Below are 23,337 nucleotides of genomic sequence, written 5' to 3'. Positions count from 1 at the left end.
CATAAAAATATGCTGGATGTAAAATCTCATTTAAAAAATTTACTTTTGGCCGGGCGGTGGTGGCGCACGCCTTTAATCCCAGCACTCGGGAGGCAGAGGCAGACGGATCTCTATGAGTTTGAGACCAGCCTGGTCTACAAGAGCTAGTTCCAGGACAGGCTCCAAAGCCACAGAGAAACTCTGTCTCGAAAAACCAAAAAAAAAAAAATAAATAAATAAAAATTACTTTTGAACATTGGGAAATAATTATCATTTGAAGTAAAATCAAAGGGCATTATTACTGGAACAATCAATCAACTTTAAGAATCATTAGGAGAATTAAGTGAAATGCCCACACTGGAAGGGGCTGGATTCTGTTTCTGGCTTACCCAGTAGATGTACAGCCGAGAGAAAAGGTTTTGCTAATATTTCTAAAGTAACATGTAAGGAATCTAGCAAGGAATAAAATAATGTGAAATGGCGAAGAAGCTGGGATCCACTCAAGGAGATAAGGAAAACAACATTTTCAGGAGCAAGAGTCTTTTGTTTGACATCAGGTAAGCGTGTTTGGTCTAGAACTCACTCTGCAGACCAGGCTGGCATTGAACTCACAGAAATATACCTGCTTGTCTCCTGAGTGCTGGGATGAGAGGTGTGATAGGAAAGAAGAGTTGTACTCCTCCTGTAGCTCCACAGTTTCCTTCTTTTTTCTTAGCCCATCTGTGAACAGTAGCTAGCCTACAGGAGTTACATGGCAACTCAAGTTAGGATCAACCGATCCTGATGTTAAAACCACCACAAACCTTTACAGATATTTCCTTTCACAAACTTTCTAACAGAAATCCCTACCAAAACACTGAGATGGTAAGAAAATTATATTCATGTACAAGATTCTTTCTTACTAGCAAAACTACTTGTATGACAGAGCAGAGGTAGTTACTTCTTTAAATCTCAGTGAGTATAGGAAAAATTCAGGGACATCCAATTCAGTTTCTTCCTCATGTTCAAGTGCCCTGCAAACTGCATTCACAACTGAATACATACTAAATTAAGGGCACAAATTCCCTAAAGTTTTGTCATAACCACCTGTATCAGGAACTATAAACGCTGTTATGGTAAGCAGAAAGAACTGCTCTGCTCACCCTGATTCTATGTAGACTGTGCTTCCACCCCTTCCCTAATTCTCTTTATGTAATAAATAATAACCTATGTAAATAATAACCTGGAGAAAAGCATCAACAGCAAAATACCCAGAATGCAGTTTTGCTCTAGTTAAGTGATCACTGCCTGGCTCTTAGTTCTAAGACCATCCTGTGTAATAGTGTCATAAAAAAACACTACAGTGTCTGTTTATTACATTACTACATATTTGAAAATTCACCACTAAAGAATACTGAAGGAATAATACGAGGATTCTTCTTTGTATTGTTTAGGAGAAATGTAGGCCTTCTGCGTCTCTCTCCACACACAGAATAGGAAATGCATTTCAATAATCTGAAAAAGTCCCTGTCAGGTGAGATCATGAAGATATCACATGGTCTGGGAATAGAGGCAAGCATGGCGCTCCTTCTGTTTCAGTTACAACGGGGTCACCTGGACCCTAACACACTGCAACACACACAGATTTAACAGTTCTGATTTATAGTCAAGAAAGTTGAGAATGCCTACAGATAGACTATTTGTTTACATTTCTGTCTACAGGGAATGAACTGTGGTACAATTTAGTCACTAACTGCCATGTCTTTAAAATAAAGTTTATGGAGATCACAATGTTTCTGAAACAAAGCTCACCTCTTACCTCCTCTTTCTACACAGCCTCTGCACTAGCTAAGGAGAGGGCTCAAAACTATATATATCCAGGCTGTGTCCACTAGAGTCCATTCATAAAAACTACTATTCTTTCTTAAAGGGGCACTTCACCTTTTTATCTGGTACCTGAATATGTTCCCATGAGACTGACTTTTTTACTCTAAAGATTTGTTCCATCAGCTTCCCTGTGAGGCTTCCTACACATTTCTTCAGTAGATGTGCAATTCTCCACACAACCCCTCATCTTAACATTTTCCTGTGGGCCTTGGCAGCTTCTAGAACTGTTTTGTGCTAATTTCTTGAGTTTATTAGTGAAATTTCTATGTAAGCTCTGATTCCACAGAGCAGGCAGATTTTCTTCTGTTGGTCTACAAGTTACTTATTTAATTGCTAATTAAATATGCACATTTGGTCTACAAATATTTCTTATCCACACTCTTCTGAAATTCTATCAGGTACAGATGACAAGTTGGTCCAGATTCGCAGATGACAGCTGCAGTTTTAGGGGCACACAGTCTGGGGCTGGCAGGGCTGGCAGCCTTCAGCTTTGTGTCCATCAGATCAAAGAACAAAAGGCAGTGCTTCCTCCCTAGACCTTCCTTAGCACTACAGGAAGGCAGGCTTGACACAAAAGTACCATCAAAAAGGAAGCCCTGCTAAAGCCAGTCAGAGTTCCCGGTAAGACACACCAGAAAGCTGACCCACCTTGGAGAGCTGCCGCCTGAGGCTAAAGCGCTGGACCATGGTCGTGAAGATCTCCTAACAAAGCGATCTACCCAGCCAGGGTGTCTTTTTCTTCTTTTATTAAAACACAGCTTCTTGGGGAAGTCTCTGGCGGCACATTTGAAGGCTGACAGAGTTCGATGGATTCCCCACGAGTCTCAGCAAACTTGGAAGCACTTCATTGTTCTGCGGAGACAGCACAGCCTAGGAGAGGCAGGCGGGGCGGATCCCCAGCCCAGTGCCAGGCTCTCCCCGCACTTCCTGTGTCAGCTGAAGGGTCCAGCCGTAAGGACCACCCCTTCCCCTCCCGCCAACCTTCAGGCAGGGTGCCGGGTGCCACCTGAGCTTCGGGTCTTAGCTCTTGAGGCTAAGGCTGGAGGTGGGTGGTGCCGGCCAGTATCGCGTCATCTGCTGCCCTGTCCTGGAGTCAGGGCTCAGCTTCCACCAGGTAATCCCAGAAAAAGGGAGGTGGGAGAAGTGGGGGAGAAAAGGAGGTGGGATAGCCAGCCTCTACCAGCTCCAGCTCTAAACGGAAACTCCTCCCAGCTGACTCGCAGCTGTGTGGCTTTGTCTAGCATAATTGGCTGAGCCTTTCCTCTTATTCACTGGGAGGCTCCTGCGGGAAGGAATGTCAGGTACAGGGAGCATACTTGAATGGTGACTTCAACTTCAAGCTCAAGTTAAAAGCTAAAGTGGTAAGGTGGCCCCCAGAGTTGAATGTTCTCTTGCTGGCACAAAGTAATTTTTAAAAACTGGCACACATACCAAATAAACCAGTTTAAAGTGAAACAAATACAGGTAATTGAAACAGAAATTGGCAAGCTGGGTGGGGGGTACCCAAAGATCACTAGCCAGTCTTCTTCCAAGTGAGGACAGACTTGTGGGCATCCACTGGTTCTATGCTTGCCATGCCCTCCACTGCTGTGAGCAGGGTTAGGTCCTGTATTAGGGTTGTACCCTTTGTTGGCCTGAATAACCTATGTACAATCAGAATTCACATCTGCTGTCCCACTGACTTCTCCCAACACCCTTCTCAGGTTTGTGCTAGTGTCAAAACTTTTCAGATCAATCAGGAACCTTCTCTAAAACCTCAATATAATTCTGAGGAAACGAAGAGTTATTATATTCTTCAGGCAAGAAAAGTGAGAAATTAATTTGAAAACAAAAGAAAGGCTCTTCTGTTATTTGCTGTCCTCTGCACTGGCTTTTAAATACGAACAAATTGGATGCAAGATGAACAATATTATGAACAATAGGATGCAAGATGCCTTCACCTCATCCTACTTAATAGGGTCTTTGGCATCACTGACAAGTTACATCAAATTCAAACAGCAGGATGCCAAGGTAGGCTCCAAAAGCTTATTGCACACAAAATGAATATAAAACTGCCTCTTAAAAACTATAAATAGAAAAAAGGTTTGTATTGCTTAAACAACAGCAACAACAAAAACTTTCAAAGTTTGAAAGCAACAACTGAGATCAACTATGACTAAATAAGTGAAAATCGACCATATTTATGGTGCAGAACATGCAAGTGTAACCTAACACTAAAACAGATGAAAACAGCGGTTCTCAATCTGTGGGTCTCAACCCCTTGGGGGGTCAAAGGATTGCTTAAGACCATGAGAAAACACAAACATTTACATTACAATTCACAGCAGTAGCAAAAAATATAATTTTATGTTGGGGGTCTCCACAACATGAAGAACTGTATTAAAAAGTCACAGCATCAGTAAAGTTGACAACCACTGGATTAAAACAATTTCAAGTGCAAAGTTGTCTAACAGTAAATTTGAGCTTTTTGTTGTTGTTTTTAAAATGGTTAAGTGGAGGTGTCAGTACTACCCTTTTCTTCTCACAGAAAATGAAATATAGGGTTCGAAGCTGAGCTTGGTGACCCACACCTGTAATCCCAACATACAGGAGATGGAGCAAACATACAGGAGATGGAGCAGAGGACCATGAGTCTAAGGTCAATGAAGACTATACAGTGAGACCCTGTCTCAAAGAAAAAAGTGTGTGTGTCTGTGCACGTGCGTGCGTGGAGAGAGAGAGAGAGAGAGAGAGAGAGAGAGAAAGAGAGAGATCACATGTATGGTCAGGAAACACAGGAATATAAAACTAAGCCTATATTATGGCTGTAAGATTCTTTCTATTTAAAAATAAGGAGAAATGGAAGCAAAAAAATGTCAAAAGACAACAGACAGTACACATTAAGTATTAATCATGAACTGAGGAGAGGAGGAGGCTGAATAGAGATTTAGTTCTGTAGTAGAGCACCCAGACCTGAGTAGAACTGGGTTAATAAAAGAGAGAATAAGAGTCACAACTGAGCTGATGGTAGGAGTATAAATGTGTAATGATCGAGAATTGTAGAGGACTTAGGTAGATCAAACTTGTTTGATTTTCTTGTGGAAACTCATTCATTTTACTAGTAAAATAAAGTTTAATTATTTGATGCAACTAATTGTGTTAAAATATCATTATCAATGAATGTTAAATCCGGCCCTTCATTAAAAAAAAAAAAAAGATAATTTAAAACAGAAAACATCCTTAATTACCTAAGTCATTAGGGAAAAAAGTTACAGTCTCTAAATGTGGCTTATTTTGAAGAATCGGAAGCTTTTCTGGATGAATAGACAATTACAAAATTAACAAAATAAAAGCAAGAAAGATGCATAACCTAAACAAAGTCCACAGCTTTATAATTTCTCTCTCACATTCTAGGAGTCAAATCTTTGTTTTTGTAGTTTGTTCAAAAAATTGGCAACACTTTACAATCTCTATGGAAAAAGACAAGAATCCTTCATAAAGTCACAAAGGTCATTAGTTAAAGGTATGAGCTCAGTTCCTGGAGCCACACACCTATTAACTATGCGAATGACCATCACAGTATTTAAATACATTCTGAATGGTTCACAGACGTAGAAAACCATAGACTCCATAACTAGAGCAGAGTTCTAGTCATGACTAAAGAATATGAGCATCAATCACTTAGCAATCTTGTTTTCTAGTTATCTTTGACATTTTGGCCCCAACTTCCAATATTTTCTCCTTATTTGTCAAATAATCGATTTTTAAAGCTGGTAAATAATTGTGTATATTATCAGTTTAGATGAAAAATCTTTTAGATTTTATTTATTATCATGGTAGAAAAAATTATTCCTTTTTGTTTGTTTGTTTTTCGAGACAGGGTTTCTCTGTAGCTTTAGAGTCTGTCCTGGAACTAGCTCTTGTAGACCAGGCTGGCCTTTAGCTCAGAGATTCACCTGCCTCTGCCTCCTGAGTGCTGGGATTAAAGGCGTGCACCATTACTGTCCAGTCTATTCCTTTTAAATCAATATCTGTAACACCACACTAGAAAAGTAACATGTATCTTTTTTCTATTCATGTATAAATGTATAACAAAATGAAACTGAAGACTAGATGGGCGTGGCACATGCCTTTAGTCCTAGCATTTGAGGAGGAAGGCAGGCGGATCTAGGTTGAGTTCAAGGCTAACTTGGTCTACATAACAAGTTCAGGAACAATTGAGAACTTGAATTTCCACATTCTAAGTAACAGCTGAGTTTACCTAAAGCCTGGCACACCTAAAGTACTTTAGCTAGGGCTCTCTCACCTCTTTGGTAACCTGTCTTAGAACAGTTATATGAAATAAATTGTATTCTTCCAGTCACACTGTGGGTTTCAATCAGCTTTTATGATAATCTAGTAGGAGTAACTAACTACCAATTACTCAATAAAGTTGTAAGAATTTAATAAGACTTTACTATGCAATACTTATCATTATTTCAGAGCAAGCACTTCGGATACCAGACATTAAGGAATGGAATGAAGCACACCCTTTACAAAGGAGGGTACAATCTGGGATGGTATTACACAACAGTGCTACTAGGAATAAGAGGCATAAAGAATGATGAAATTTGGGATAGAAAAGTCTGGAGGTCTGAGTCTTCAAGTTTTTTCAAGAATTCTGTAAATGAGCAAAGATAAGAACACTCATGAGACAGCTTATGTTGGCATAGGTCTGTGATCCCAGCACTAGGGAAACTGAAGTAGGAGGGTCAAGAGCTCACAACCAGTCTGGGTTATGTGAGACTATGTCTTAAAAGGAGTGGTGCCCCACAAGACTAGACGGGCATGAAATGGGTTGTTACATATTTGTAGAATGGAAATGTAAATGCTAATAAAATTTAGTTGCTAATTTTAAATTTGAACATACATGTAAACTAATTTTTAAAAACTGTTGGGAAGGAAATATGATTCTTTACTGTCTGGCTTTCAAGCAAGATAGGAGAAATCAACTTCCAAAAATCCTCATCAACAATGCTGCCAGTTTTAGGGTTTCTTATGTACTTCGGTTCTAAAGTGATACAGATTTTTGTTATCTAAAAACTAATTTGCTGGGGTAATCTCATAATAGGTGAGAGATAAGATACTTTATCTTATCTGAAGTAAATAAACTTCTGTAGTTTGTAAAAAGCCAAGTAACTGTCAGTGTAAAACAGCACTGAAAGTAGCACAATTCATTAAGTAATAAGAAGTTAAATTATGTTGATGGCCCAAATCAAACCAAAACAAAAAACCAAGTCCCTGGTTCAATCTGTAGCTTACTAGCTATAGCGGTTGACTTAAAGAGCAGCCACACTTGCCAGGTAAAGTTAACATGTTAGTGATCCCTTTGTGCTCTTTAAGATACATTAAAGCAGTCTGATATTTTTGTTTTTAATAAAAGCAATGCTTGATGCTTGGCATGGTAGCACATGCATTTAATCCCAGTACCCAGGAGGCAGAGGCAGGCAGATCTCTATGAGTTTGAAGCCAGCCTGGTCTAAGCAGCAAGTTCTGGAACAGCAGGAATTACATAGATATCTTGTCTCATAAAACCTAATAAAGTAAAATAAAATAAAACCAATGCTTGAAGTTCTGTTTCTCCCCTCTCCAAACCTCATGACATGCAATTACCTGATGTGAATGGATAAAAGGAAACAAGGGAGAAGCAGAAAGCAGTTTCATAAGATACTGATGCAAGTGCGCACACACACACACACAGCAATACAATTATATATATATATATATATATATACACACACACACACACACACACACACACACACACACACACACACACACACACATTTCCTAAAACACTGTAGCTTTTTTTTATCCATTGGTCCTATCTGCAAACTCCCTGATCTTTCTACTTAAATTTTACAAGTTCTTCTTTTCCATTGTAAGAATTAACTATTATTTTTGTTATTTATTTCTCATTTATAAATGGCTGTTTATGATTTAAAATATGTTTATGAAAATTTAGAAACTATGTGAGGTTTAGTGGGGTACCAAGTTATACCAGTACTGAAGAGGTTGACACAGGAGGATTACTGCCTATTCAAGACCAGCCTGGTTTATCCAGACAGTTAGAAGACAGCCTTTGCTAGAGTGAGAACCTGTCTCAAAAAATGAAAAGAGGCCGGGTGGTGGTGGCGCACGCCTTTAATCCCAGCACTCGGGAGGCAGAGGCAGGCGGATCTCTGTGAGTTCGAGGCCAGCCTGGTCTACAAGAGCTAGTTCCAGGACAGGCTCTAGAAACTACAGGGAAACCCTGTCTCGAAAAACAAAAAAAAAAAAAAAAAAAAAAAAGAAAAGAGACAGTAAATAAAATTTCACAAAATTTAGACAATCAGGACATAAAGAACAAGATAAACTCACTCATAAACTAATTAGAATATTGTAGTGATTTGATAAATTTTCATTGGGATTTTAACTTTTTTAAATCTGCAATTAATTTTAATTGTTATAATCACTGTTATCCATATCCTTTATTATGAATCTGTGTATGTGTGTACTTACAAACTCCTACAGTGTTATCTGTAGTCACAATTTGTTGGCTTGGCTTTTAAACCCACTTTATACTGCTATCTTCTCTAATTCTCTCCATCCCCAGTATAAGCCAGGCTGACTAGCCCAGTCCTGCAAGTCTGTACCCTCCTACCTCACGATCCCAAATTGTGGAATTACAATCATGTAACTGGTTTGATAACCCTTTTTGGAAAAAAAAAAAAAAAACCTCAGTGGTCTGGATCAATTGGGGAGGTTAGCCACAGATAAAAATCATTCTAGATAAGGAAATAAAAGAGATCGGTTATACAACATGATGCTTAAAGTTAACAACAATAATTATTTTTCTGTAAAACAGAATTTTAATTGATCTGTTAAAATAATAGCTGTGGTAATATGTATGTTAATAAGCTAATTTTATCTATTCCACAATGTTTATCCATGTATATATATTTCAAAACACCAATGTATATGATAAAATGTGTAATTTTTGACAATTAAAATATACAATGTTGAGGCCAGGCGGTGGTAGCACATGCCTTTAATCACAGCACACGTGAGGCAGAGGCAGGCAGATCTCTGTGAGTTCAAGGCCAGACTGGTCTACAAGAGCTAGTTCCAGGACCAGCTCCAAAGCTACAGAGAAACTGTCTTGAAAAAAAAACCAAGGGAAAAAATTAGAATGTTGAAAAATAAAAATCCAATTTATTCTTATGCCATTATTCTTAGTACATATGGTCTATACATTTTACATTTACCACTTTCTCCTACTACCAAGTATCTAATAGCATGGGCAGAGTAGTCTGTGTAGCTACTCTGAATGACCTCTAGAGTATTCCCACACTTCTGCTATTACAAATAACACTGCCTATACCAGTCTGCATAAGCGATTTTCTTCAGGGCTGATATACTGAGATAGAATCCTATAACAATTTAGTTTTTCCAGAAGCCCCATCTACTTCAGTTCCTCAGTTCAGTGCTTCTCAACTCAGTCATCTCTGGAAAAATGATCCAGTGTATACAGTATAGTGCGTACAGTTCTTATACGATAGCATGTCTACTTGGCTCCCTACTGTTATTTGGTTTCTCACGCATTAAGGTTGCTTCTCATACAAACTAAAAAAGAGCACTTTGTAGGTTGCAGTGATGTGGTTAAGAGCACTGGCTGCTCTTCCAAATGACCTGGGTTCAGTTCCCAGAACCCACACAGTAGCTTACAAACATTTAGAACTTCAGTTTCAGGGTATCTGATGCCCTCTTCTGATTTCTGTGGGCACCAGGCATGCATGTGGTGCACATATATACATGTAGGGAAGACACTTATACACATAAAATAAAAATAAATTTTTAAAAATTTAAACAATAAAGAAAAACACTTTGAAGGAATGCCTCATATCTCCATTCCTCAACTGTATGGTGCCATTCTGGACAACTAATACTTATGGAATGCTGGGAAATTCTTAAAAGAAGATATGTGACGATTACTATCTTATGCTTTTATTACAGCAAAAAGAATAATATAAAATCTAAAGTTGCATTATCAGTAGTTTCTATTTCATTTTCTGTTTGTAGGTATGAACTTCACAGAGGAAAAAAATGAAATGGCGTACATAGGCTGAAATAATTCCTCTATAATTTCTTTTACTCAGAAATGTTGTGCTTGCTAGTTTTATGTGAACTTACTGGAGAGGAGGTGATGTGGGATTCCCCTCTGTATGCTTTACCATTAGTTAAAGAATAAAGCTGCTTTGACCTACAGCAGGGCAGAATTGAGTAAGGCAGAAATTTCAAGCAGAGGAAAGATGGAGTCAGGAACAGAGCCACCGAAAAAGAAAGAGCCCATGGGAGCCTGGTGAAACCTTGCCGGCAGACCACGATCTCATGGTGATGCACAGACTGAGAGAGATGGGCTAGTTTAAAACATAAGAGCTAGCTAGCAATACACCCAAGTGATTGGTCAAACAATGTTTAATTAATACAATTTTTTGTGTGATTATTTTGGGTCTGAACAGCCAGAAATTAACAAGCAGCTTCCAAGTACAAGGAGGGAGCTTCAACTGAGCAAATGCCTTTATAAAATTGGGCTGTAGGCAAGCCTGTAAGGCATTTTCTTAATTAGTGATTGATGGGGAGGGCCCAGTCCATTGTGGGTGAGGCCACCCCTGGGCAAGTAGTCCTGGGCTCTACAAGAGAAAGCAGGTAGAGCAAGCCATGAGAAACAAGCCAGTAAGCAGCACTCCTCCACAGCCTCTGCATCAGCTCCTGCCTCCAGGTTCCTGCCCTGTTTGAGTTCCTGTCCTGATTCCCCCCCCCCCCCAAGCTGCTTGGTCATGGTGTATCATCACAGCAATAATAACCCTAACTAAGATAAATATATGGTGTAGGAGTTCCTTCTGTTTGTGTGTTGCTTTCATTGGTTAATGAATAAATAAGCTGCCTTGGCTTAGTTGATAGGGCAGAACTTAGATAGGCGGGAAGACAGAACTGGATGCTGGGAGGAAGAAAGCAGAGTAGGAGAGCCGCCATGGAGCCACTAGAGTCATACATGCTGTATTTTTCCTAGTAAGTCGCTGCCAAGTGGCGATATACAGATGAATAGAAATGGGTTAAATCAAGATGTGAAAGTTAGCCAATAAGTGGCTAGAGCTAATGGGCCAAGCAGTAATTTAATTAATACAGTTTTTCTGTGGTTATTTCAGGGCTAAGCTGGGTGGCCAGAATGAACAAGCAGGCCGCTCCTCTTGCAACAAACATATACAGGAAAAAAGTTCTTGGGCAATATTGATGTTTTAATAAACATTAGGGAGAGTGACATCTTTAAGATGGCATATGAGGAAGCCATGGGTGAGCCGCCATCCACGGATGTAGAGTTTAAAATAATGCTTAGACTGTAAAGTCACTAGATTTTCTAGAGACCAACTGAGTTCTGACATCCAGAACACTGTAAAAACCAACAGTTTTTCAAGTAAAAAGAATAGAAAAACCTCTGACATTTGGTTTGCCTGTTCACAAATTTCCCTTCCAGATAGCAGAGGAAACCCCCAGATGGGATTTAGAGTACATTATCCCAACATACACTACTGTGCAGGTTATAATACTCTATTATCAGAGTGCCTTGCCCACGCCTGGAGAAAAGAAGTACCTTCATCTCTGAAGATGAAGCACAGAGAGGCTCTGAACAAGCAGGACTTGCTAAGGGTATTCCAGTTTTGGTACCATTATATCACAGTCTCTATCCAATCCTAGGACTCCACCACTATCTACTTCTAAAGCTCGGCATTAAAAACACACCAGGCTTGCTGGGCAGTGGTGGTGCACGCCTTTAATCCTAGCACTAGGGAAGCAGAGGCTGGTGAATCTCTGTGAGTTGTAGGCTGGCCTGGTCTACATAGTGAGGTCTGGGACATCCAGAGCTACATAGTAAAACCCTGCCTTAGAGGGAAGAAAAGGAAAGAAAAGAATAGAAAACATTAACAAACCAGCTTAATCATCCCTTGGGTTTTCGTTTCTTTGGGGGAGGGTAGATCCAAAGTGCTACTTAAATCTGTATACTTTTCTTACACTGAAGGGGACAGAAAAGATGTTTTTCTTCCTACAGGGTGACCCAAATCAGTGTGGACCTTGACTAACAACTGGCTTATTACCTAAGGGACTATTTTGTGCTATCTGACTTAAGCCACTGGCAGAAAGGGCACAAGAATTTTGAAGCCAGTGGAAAAGGGCAAACTAGCATGTTAGAATTGCAATTTTGAAAGATGCCAGGAGAAAGCAAGAAATCAGAAAAAGCTTGAGAAGCTCCAGCCTGCCTTCTGAAAAAAGCCTTCTACGCAAGAAATTTCCCAAACACCACATAAGAATGGTTAGAGTTCTGGCATTTTTATATCTTTAGTAATCTCTTTCTCCCTCACTCTATCTTTAGCAATCTTTCTCATTCTATCACTTTAGCTATGTCTCCCTCCCCCTCCCTCCCTTCTTCCCTCTCTTTCTCCCTCCCCTCTCTGGGCTTCACTGTGTAACAGCCTTGGCTGTCCTGAAACTCACTTTGTAGACCAGGCTGGTATCAAGCTCACAGAGATCCACCAGTCTCTGTCTTTGGAGTGCTGGAATTAAAAGTGTGTGCCACCATCACTTGCCTCCATTTCTTTCCTTAAAAGTCTAGTTTGTCTGATTCCACCCTAGGTATGTGGACTTTCTTTGGGTGGTGTTGACATATTACCTCCTGGCCCTTATCTGTTTATCCAATCAGTAGAATCAAAATTTCTCAAGACAAAAACTTCCTTCCATTATTAGTCACACAATATAATGTACCAACTATTTATACTGCATCTATACTGTGCTAGATTTTCTAAGAGGAAAGGATTTCAGTACACAAGAGATTGAAGCTGTATGCAAATGTTATCTATACCATTTATGTAAGGGACCCAAATACTTACAGATTTAGTGTCCATGAGGAATGACAGAAAAAAGAAAAAAATAAGCCACGTAAAAATGGAAAATTCACAGACTTTGGATTCTATATATTATTATATTTTCTTTCAAATTTTTGACTGTGATGGAGCTAAATACAGAGAGACATTTCATTGTGTGGTCTGCTAAGCTAATCCAACATATGTATTATAAAGCTATCTTGACTTCAAAATTTGGATCTAAGGATATAATGCTTTGAAAAAGAGGTTCTTTTATTTTCACAGAGGATGAGACCCTGTGGATTGCTTCTATCCCAATATGGTATGATAGACCACACCCTCCTGAAAGGTTGCCATGAATACCTTCAGAAAATTATTTCACTCAAGTGCCAACTGAGATGAATCTAGCACACAGGTTACACCATGAAAAGACCTGAATAACAGCGCCTCCATTAGCATGAAGCAGTTTGGAGAGAAAAAACTGCGCCCATATTCCCAAATATTGTTTATAAATGTTCTTTTACATTTAAAGGGGGATATGATATAGAGATGAATAATTTGCACTGGTATAAATCTTGATTTATTGATACAAGTTTAAGGTCAATTTTGTTATATGTATATGCATATTTCTAATCTTGATTAAGGTATTGTGATTGTGTAGTTCATTTAAAAATGTAATGTATAATTAGGAAGTATAGGTTGTTAATGTATAATCATCGATAATAGTCAAGCTTTGTAGTCATGTTAGATTTTTTAGATATATAGAGATATATTTCAGATAGGCATTCTGCATATCTTTCAAAGACTACAGAATATGGCATTTTAAATGTTTTAATAACTTACGGTTTTTCATGACAATGAGACACGTCTGCTCCTGGCAGCACCAATCTACTTCAATAGGAAGATGGGCATCAACAAGGCTCCTTAGGGAGTTGGTTAGCCATTTGGCAAGATACTGCTCTTGCCTGGACTACTGCATAAACTGGACACAACCCACAGAGAGAGGACTGCTTAACTTGCCTAAAGGTGAGATGGTCCTTTGGGGTTCCTGCTTCATGAAAGAGTCTGCTAGACATTCTGCAGGACACAGAAGAAAGTGATTGAACTGTCTTTGAATTTTCCTGCTCCATGGAAATGTCTGCTGGATACTATGGGCCTGTAGGATGAAGATGGATGCTCCAACAGTACAAAAGAACTTTGGTTGACTGTCTAGGCAGCGAGATATCTCTGTCATTTCTAGAGTTTTAGAAATTGCTTACTTCTTGTTTACTTAGGTAATATTATATCCTTCTAGAATCTTTGATGGAGTTGAAGAACGGTTAGTTACAGTTATAGTTTTCCTTTGTTACGATAAAAGATAAAATAGATATAAATATTGTAACTGTAATTTTTGCTTTATAACTGTTTTGCTGTATGTAATTTTACTATGTTAAAGTTAAAGCTTTTTTTGTTTTTTTAAATATTTATTTATTTATTATATATACAATATTCTGTCTGCATAGATGCCTACAGGCCAGAAGAGGGCACCAGACCTCATTACAGATGGTTGTGAGCCACCATGTGGTTGCTGGGAATTGAACTCAGAACCTTTGGAAGACAAGGCAATGCTCTTAACCACTGTGCCATCTCTCCAGCCCCCTCTTTTTTTGTTTAAACAGAAAAAGGGGAAATGGTATAGGATGGTCTTCTGTCTATGTGTTACTTTCATTGGTTAAATAAACTGCCTTGGCCTTTTGATAGGGCAGAAAATTAGGTGGGCTGAGTAGACAGAACAGGATGCTGGGAAGGCAGGCAGAGAGAGCAGCCATGGAGTTAGCCACCAGTTCAAGCATGCTGAATCTCTCCCAGTAAGCCACAGTCACGTGGTGATACATAGATTTCATAGAGATGGGTTAATCAAGATGTAAGAGTTAGCCAATAAGAGGCTAGAAATAATGGGCCAGGCAGTGTTTAAATGAATACAGTTTCTGTGTAATTATCTCGGGGCTAAGCTAGCTGGGCAGCGGAACACAGCCCGCCGCTCGTTCTACTATATGTGCAGGCAAACAAATCCACAGAGATGAAATAAAATGGGGACAGTGGGTTCACATGCAAACGGAATGCAGGATATACAAAATAAAGTAATACTATGTATGACTTTAATTACGATATTTGCTAAAATCCCATACAGGGCCACAGCCTGGCAGACAGTATTCAGGAATATGAGGCAGTGGCCACATTGCCAGGCACTGTGCAGCTTGTGTAGTATGAATGACTCTGGCACAGTTCTAACCTAGTTAGCTCTGTACTCAGTAGGGGCTACAACTTTCCTTTTACTTAGCATGAGGAATTCCCATTTGTCTCAGTGTTTCCTCCTCCTACAATGTTCCTATGATCAGAATGAATTTCTACACTAGACAGTGTCTATTAACCTGGCTGCTAAGCCATCTTACTCTTTTAAAGCTGATCATATCACATTATTTTTGTGGGTCCAAACTGCTCAACTATAGGTAATTTCATATGGTTCAAAGTTCAAGATGTAATGAAAGCCAGGCTTAAGGAAGAGAACACAGAAACAGCTCTAGCAGAAAGAAGTGAGAACACAGCTCAAAAGAAAATCCCTAGCCAGAAGAAGGTGGTGGCGCACACTTTTAATCCCAGCACTCAGGAGGCAGAGGCAGAGGCAGGCGGATCTCTATGAATTCGAGGCCAGCCTAGTCTACAAGAGCTAGTTCCAGGATAGGCACCAAAGCTACAGAGAAACTTTGTCTTGATAAAAAACAAAACAAAACAAAAAAACCCAACCCACACAAAAAAAGAAAAACCCTAAAGTCCAAACCAAGATTGAGAAAACCAAGCACGAATATTCACAGTCAAAATGTAAAATATCATTCTGTCATGGTACTCTCTAGAACAATGAAGAGAGAATTCAAGTTTAGGTATTTAGCAGAATGAACCTAAGATAGAAGATAATCAACAAGTTACCTAGAAGTAATTAGTTGCTACAGAAATACTGTCCTAGCTGCTTGAAGAAATAAAAGGACTCTAGTCTTTAGCATCTCTACTTCAAAACTGTGACTCTCTACATTTCAAAGGCTGTATATTAGCAGAGGTGTGGGAATTAACTTGGATTAATAACACTGTGACATTTTTTCACTCTAGGCACAGCGAAGACCCTAGAGCAAGACTGTGTCAAAGCCCTTTAAAGCTGGTCATGGTGGCTGGGGCATGCCTTTAATTCCAGCACTCCAGAGGTGGGCAGATTTCTGTGAGTTTGAGGCTAGACTGGTTTACATAGTGAATAAGTTCTAGGACATTCAGGTCTTATGTACAAAGACTCTGTTTCAAAACTAAAAAAAAAAAGTAAAAGAAAGGCTTCTCATCTTAGGTGGAAAGTAATGGACTATACATGGGACTACTCAAATTATCTCAATTATTACCGAAATTTAACAGTGAAAAAGCATAAACCCACAAAGGCAAAGAGGACACAAAAAGATAGCAAAAGACAAGCAATGTCAGCAAATTTTTCCCCCCAGATTCGGGTAAGTACTTGGCAGGGTAGCAGGTGCTATGGCAGAAAACAAGAAGCCAGCCAATCTGTTATAGTCTTGTGCTGAGAACTGGGAGACCTGAGGTTGCTTTAAAAGCAGGGCCGACTCAGATGATTAAACATATTAACTAATCATTTTAAAATAACTAAAGGTAATGTCCAGGGGTCTGCTATCTAATGAGATTGAATCAACAAACAAGAAAGATTCTAGGCAGACTCTAATCCGGCTGTGGGCTGGACCAAGGACAATGGAATTGGATCACAAACAGAGACTTTCAGTTTCTCTCCCGATCTTTCAGAACCAGCATCCAGGCCCATTTGAGGCCTTTATTACCTATCACTCAAACACAAAAGTTAAGGGTTACATGAAGGGGGGCGGGAAAGAAAAGGGGGGGGGGACACCTACAGATACTGAAACCTGAGGGCTTGAAAATAAAAAAAGAAAAACAAAGTGGCCTAATTATTCTATAACAAAAATCTACCAGTGTACAAGGCAAGAAGAAATTTCCTACACCATCTTAAAGGCCGTCTCAAGTGTGAGGAGAAAACCATGGTTGACCAGATATTTGAGACAAGTTTATAACAAGAAAGTTTATAAAAAGAAAGACTAAAACAAGAAAGGAGTGGAGACATACACACTACAGGAAGCAAAAGAAAAGGCTACTGAAAGACAAATTAAACAAATTTATAAAATAAAAACTTTGCTTTAAACATAGACAGAGCCAGGTGTGGTGGTGCACATCTTTAATCCCGTACTTGGGTGGCAGAGGTAGGAAAATTACTGAGCTTGAGGCCAGCCTGGTCTACAGAGTAAGTTCCAGGACAGCCAGGGCTACACAGAAAAATATTGTCTAGAAAAAAACAAAAAGTCAGATGACCCTCCCTACTTAAAAAAAAACCAACAAAAAACCACTTGAGATTAAAATAAGTTGCCATCTGATCTCTAAGCATGTATATACACACATCAAGTAAATAAATAAATGTCGTTTTTAAAAAAGTCTATGGTGAAATTATTTCTAACCCACAGTTTTAACATTAGCCAAGCTACCAATAAAGTGTGACAAAATACAGAAAATCAGAAATTGTTTTAATTTCTTCCCTCTTCTTTATAAGCATTCTGGAGAATGCACTTTGGAACAAACCAATGAAGGCAGAGGATGTCATGAAGAAAATAAGGATTCTGTTATTTATTAACAGATTTTTAAAAAATTTCAGGACAAAAAGTTGCACCAATCCTACAGAGAAATCAATTCGGACTAGAAGAAAAGTGAGAGCGTCCAGAAATATATTTTCAAGAAAAAGACAAAACCAAGAAGAGACTATGATATTTTGAAACTACTGGAGAGATTTATTATAGATCTTAGAATTTGTAATTAGCTAATAAAAGTTATAAAAAAATTTAAAGTAATAACTCCATGGACAGTGACAACTACATAAAAGGAGAAAAATATATTCATATTGGAATGGCATTAACAGTATGCTGAGATTTAAAATTTAACTAAAACATGTATGGGGAGGGAGAGAGTAAGAAGCTAACATATCATCTTCAGTAAAATGAAAATAGCAACATAAGCTAAGCTCTTCAGAAAAAATTTCCAGAACAAAGTTAAAGAAACAATATGGATTTCTGAACAAAGTGGGGAGTGGATAAGAGAAATTCTCACTTTAATTTCCAAAACTCAATAGGGGCTTAATTCCTTTTTTTTAAAACAAAACAAGTTTATAGTGATAAATATATTAACGAAAATATACTTTCTGTGAAGCTCGATACACTGAAGAAAGACCTGTATGTAAGCATTCAGAAAACTAGATGGTAGTAAATAAGCCTGTGGAAATGTCTTCATAGAAAATAAAATAAAAACAATATATTCAGATACAGAATGTGTCATGTTCCTAGTAATGATAAGCAAGTGAAGGATTTTTAACTAGTTGGTTTCACCAACCCTCTGCAGTACTAAGGTGCATATGGAAACAAGCTTTAGCTTCTGGTTTTTACCTGTTCCCATGGCCAACCTGCATCACAGCCTTAGGGGTACAGTTCAGTATTCCTCTGTCAAGGCTTTTCAGAGTCAAAGTTGTTACGAATTTGTGTGCTAATCTATAAATCCCTACTCTGGTGCAGCAAATTCCAGTGACATAAAACCATGAGCAAAACACAAAGGGCACACATATTGTCAGCAGCATGCAGATCCAAAGCAGGTGACAGTGTGACCTACATTCTCCTTAGCTCTAATCAGCTTAGAAAACCTTTATTCCCAGGCTCACAAAGCCAACCTTCTGACAGAGAAAACAGCACTAGTCTGTTCTCTTTATGGTGAGAAAGTTAATCAAATTCAGAGGACACCATACAGTCCTTGAGGCATACATTTCTAAAAGGATCGATTAATCTAGTGAATATATGGCATCTGAGGAAAATGGAAGATAGAAGAGCATTTTATTAAGGAGAAATGCTTTGACATAGATAGTCACACTGACATACCTATCTTTTGTGCTTTGTATCACCACAAGAGGACAGCCCTATGGAGCAGGCTACGGTTTCTACATGAAGTGTTCCCTATAGGCTTATGCTTGGAATGTCTGCTGCCTGGCTGATGGAAGATTAAGAAAGATTGGAAAGTTTAGGAAATGGGATGTGGCTGCAGGAAATAGGTCATGGGGACAAGCCTTTGAGGTATATTATAACCCTGAACCCCTACTGTCTAGCTCCATTTTCATTCTACCATATGAGAAGCTCCTCTGCCAGTTTCCTGCAGCCACAACATTCTAACCATACACACAGAACTAAGCAAACATGGACCGAACTCTCTGAAACTATGAGCCAAAGTATTTCCTTTTCCTGTAGATTGTTTCTGATAAGAATTTTTCATGGCAATGAGAAAGGTAACTTATTTGGATATTTCAGCCTAGAAGAATGTAACAGTTCTAAGCTGATGAAGTGGCTCATTGAGCAAAGGTACATATATACCATCAAACATGGCCATTTGAGTTCAATACCAGGAACCCATGGTAGAAGGAGAGAAGTAACACCTGCAAACTGTCCTCTAACCTCCACGTGTCGCATGTGCAGGTGCGTGTCTGCACTCGTGCACACACACACACACACACACACACACACACACACACACACACAATACACTTATAAATGACTTAATGTATAATTATGTTGACAGCCACTATAATTAGGAGAATATAATAACATCATTGATAACCTTATTACAGAAACAGATGTTCTATCCTATGCTGTAAAAAGATAGTTTCAACATCCATTTGCACAGTGGCCTTACATATTGTGAGATTTTTGTTATTGTTGCTGTTAATAAACAATGTGAACTCTAGAGGATTATGTATGTTCTAATAGATTTCCATTTGACTGGAGTTCTAGAAAACACATGCCCAGAGGATGTATGGGAAAGATACAGGAATTATATTCTGTCTGAGCAATGCACTCCTCCACAGTTCTGTTTCTTCTGAAGAGCTGCTTAGAAGCATCATACTTAGAAGCTTTTCTTATCTCACGCTCACACATGTTACTGCTATTCACTTGATGAAGAAATGTGCTGGAGAAATGGAAATCTTTTCTGAGATCTTTCCCACAAAGGCAAGACTACTTAGCTAGTTTGGGTTATTCTTAGTATCCACATTCACTGAGATAGAAGAATTTTGCCTGTGTGTTGACATGAAGAAGAATGGAGCATTTTATTTACTAGGAAAGAAGAAAACAGCAACACACTCCGCTCAGGCTGCCGCTCCAGCACTGTGCTCACATCCGTGACACTCACAGCAGTTCTTGATTGGTGCTCAGAGTTTCCTTCTAACGGCTTTATTCTAGCTAATCTTGATTTTCTGGCTTTTACAAAACAATTACCCTCTCCCCCACAAAGGGAATGCACTAAGTTGTTTTTAAGGTGATACATTCTAAACATTAAAATAGCAATTACAGAACTGAATTGGTAGCATGCTTGCTTAGCATGCACAGGCCCTAGGTTTGATTCCTAGAAATGAACATGCCAGCAGTGGTGATGCATGCTGGTAATCACAGCATTTTGCAGGTTGTTACAGAAAGTCATCCTCAGCCTCACTGGGAGTTAGAGGGCAGACTGAGCTAGAGATTAATTTTCAAAAATAATAACCATTTCAGTGCCCCATTTTTTAATTGGGTTAATTAGCATTTTAGAGTCTAGTTTCTTGAGTTCTTTATATATTTTGGAAATCAGACCTTTGTCTGCTGCGGGGTTGGTGAAGATCTTCTCCCAGTCAGTAGGTTGCCTTTTTGTCTTAATGACAGTGTCCTTTGCTTTACAAAAGCTTCTCAGTTTTAGGAGGTCCCATTTATTCAGTGTTGCCCTTACTCTCTGTGCTACTGGGGTTCTACATAGGAAGTGGTCTCCTGTGCCCATGTGTTGTAGAGTACTTTCCACTTTCTCTTCTATCAGGTTCAGTGTGTTCAGATTGATATCGAGGTCTTTAATCCATTTGGACTTGAGTTTTGTGCATGGTGATAGATATGGATCTATTTTCATTCTTCTACAGGCTGACATCCAGTTATGCCAGCACCATTTGTTGAAGATGCTTTCTTTCTTCCATTGTATACTTTTTAAAATTTTTATTAAAAATTTCCACCTCCTCCCCGCCTCCCATTTACCCCCCTCCCCCTCCACTTCCCCTTCCTCTCCTGTCCAGAGAGTAGTAAGGGTTCCCTGCCCTGTGGGAAGTCCAAGTTCCTCACCCCTCCATCCAGGTCCAGGAAGGTGAACATCCAAACAGAACAGCCTCCCCTCCCCCCAAAGTCAGTATGCGCAGTAGGATCCAAATCCAATGTCATGGTCCTTGGCTTCTCAGCAGCCCTCATTGTCCGCCATGTTCAGGGAGTCTGGTTTTATCCCATGCTTTTTCAGTCCTAGTCCAGCTGGGCTTGGTAAGCTCCGAAGGGTCATTCCTAAATATAATGAAGGCTATTTACAGCAATCCGACAGCTAACATAAAATTAAACGGAGAGAAACTCAAAGGCCATCCCACTAAATTCAGGAACAAGACAAGGCTGTCCACTCTCTCCTTATCTCTTCAATATGGTGCTTGAGGTCCTAGCAATAGCAATAAGACAGCATAAGGAGATCAAGGGGATTCGAATTGGAAAGGAAGAAGTCAAACTTTTGTTATTTGCAGATGATATGATAGTGTACATAAGCGACCCCAAAAACTCCACCAAAGAACTCCTACAGCTGATAAACTCCTTTAGTAACGTGGCAGGATACAAGATCAACTCCAAAAAATCAGTTGCCCTCTTATACACAAAGGATAAGGAAGCAGAGAGAGAAATCAGAGAAGTATCACCTTTTATGATAGCCACATATAGCATAGCATAAAATATCTTGGGGTAACTCTAACCAAGGAAGTGAAGGATCTATTTGACAAGAACTTTAATTCTCTGAAGAAAGAAATTGTAGAGGATACCAGAAAATGGAAGGATCTTCCTTGCTCTTGGATTGGGAGGATCAACATAGTAAAAATGGTAATTCTACCAAAAGCAATCTATAGATTCAATGCAATCCCCATCAAGGTCCCAACAAAATTCTTCACAGACCTTGAGAGGACAATACTCAACGTTATATGGAAAAACAAGAAACCCAGGATAGCCAAAACAATCTTATACAATAAAGGAACTTCTAGAGGCATTACCATCCCTGACTTCAAACTCTATTACAGAGCTACAGTATTGAAAACAGCTTGGTATTGGCATAAAAAGAGAGAAGTTGACCAATGGAATCGAACAGAAGACCCGGATCTTAACCCACAAACCTATGAACACCTGATTTTCGAAAAAGGAGCTAAAAGTATACAATGGAAGAAAGAGAGCATCTTCAACAAATGGTGCTGGCATAACTGGATGTCAACCTGTAGAAGAATGAAAGTAGATCCATATCTATCACCATGCACAAAACTCAAGTCCAAATGGATTAAAGACCTCAATATTAATCGGAATACACTGAGCCTGATAGAGGAGAAAGTGGAAAGTACTCTACAACACATGGGCACAGGAGACCACTTCCTACGTAGAACCGCAGCAGCACAGACATTAAGGGCAACATTGAATACATGGGACCTCCTGAAGCTGAGCAGCTTCTGTAAAGCAAAGGACACTGTCACTAAGACACAAAGGTAGCCTACTGACTATAAAAAGATCTTCACCAACTCTGCAACTGACAAAGGTCTGATCTCTAAAATATATAAGGAACTCAAGAGACTAGACTCCACTGTATACTTTTAGCTCCTTTTTTGAAAATCAGGTGTTCATAGGTTTGTGGGTTAAGATCCGGGTCTTCTATTTGATTCCATTGGTCAACATTTCTGTTTTTGTGCCAATACCAAGCTGTTTTCAATATTGTAGCTCTGTAATAGAGTTTGAAGTCAGGGATGGTAATGCCTCCGGAAGTACCTTTATGGTATAGGATTGCTTTGGCTATCCTGGGTTTTTTGTTTTTCCATATAAAGTTGATTATTGTTCTCTCAAGGTCTGTGAAGAATTTTGTTGGGATTTTGATGGGGATTGCATTGAATCTATAGATTGCTTTTGGTAGAATTACCATTTTTACTATGTTGATCCTCCCAATCCAAGAGCAAGGGAGATCCTTCCATTTTCTGGTATCCTCTTCAATTTCTTTCTTCAAAGACTTAAAGTTCTTGTCAAATAGATCCTTCACTTCCTTGGTTAGTTAGCCCAAGATATTTTATGCTATTTGTGGCTATCGTAAAAGGTGATACTTCTCTGATTTCTCTCTCTGCTTCTTTATCCTTTGTGTATAGAAGGGCAACTGATTTTTTGGAGCTGATCTTGTATCCTGCCACGTTACTAAAGGTGTTTATCAGCTGTAGGAGTTCTTTGGTAGAGTTTTTGGGGTCGCTTATGTACACTATCATATCATCTGCAAATAACAAAAGTTTGACTTCTTCCTTTCCAATTCGAAACCCTTTGATCTCCTTATGCTGTCTTATTGCTATTGCTAGAACCTCAAGCACCATATTGAAGAGATAAGGAGAGAGTGGACAGCCTTG

The 23,337-nt window shown here is 39.1% G+C and overlaps 1 protein-coding gene and 1 pseudogene across 1 annotated transcript in view; both read right to left on the bottom strand.

Annotated features, from left to right (window-relative positions):
- Tmcc1 (transmembrane and coiled-coil domain family 1) overlaps positions 1 to 23,337 on the bottom strand; it is a 125,173-nt gene that overhangs the window by 88,130 nt on the left and 13,706 nt on the right. The window lies entirely within an intron of this gene.
- Positions 3,143 to 23,337, bottom strand: part of LOC119806412 — a 30,826-nt pseudogene continuing 10,631 nt past the window's right edge.

Source organism: Arvicola amphibius, chromosome 2 (assembly GCF_903992535.2).
Source record: "Arvicola amphibius chromosome 2, mArvAmp1.2, whole genome shotgun sequence".
Lineage (NCBI taxonomy): Eukaryota > Metazoa > Chordata > Mammalia > Rodentia > Cricetidae > Arvicola > Arvicola amphibius.
This window is presented reverse-complemented; position numbering and strand designations above follow the sequence as displayed.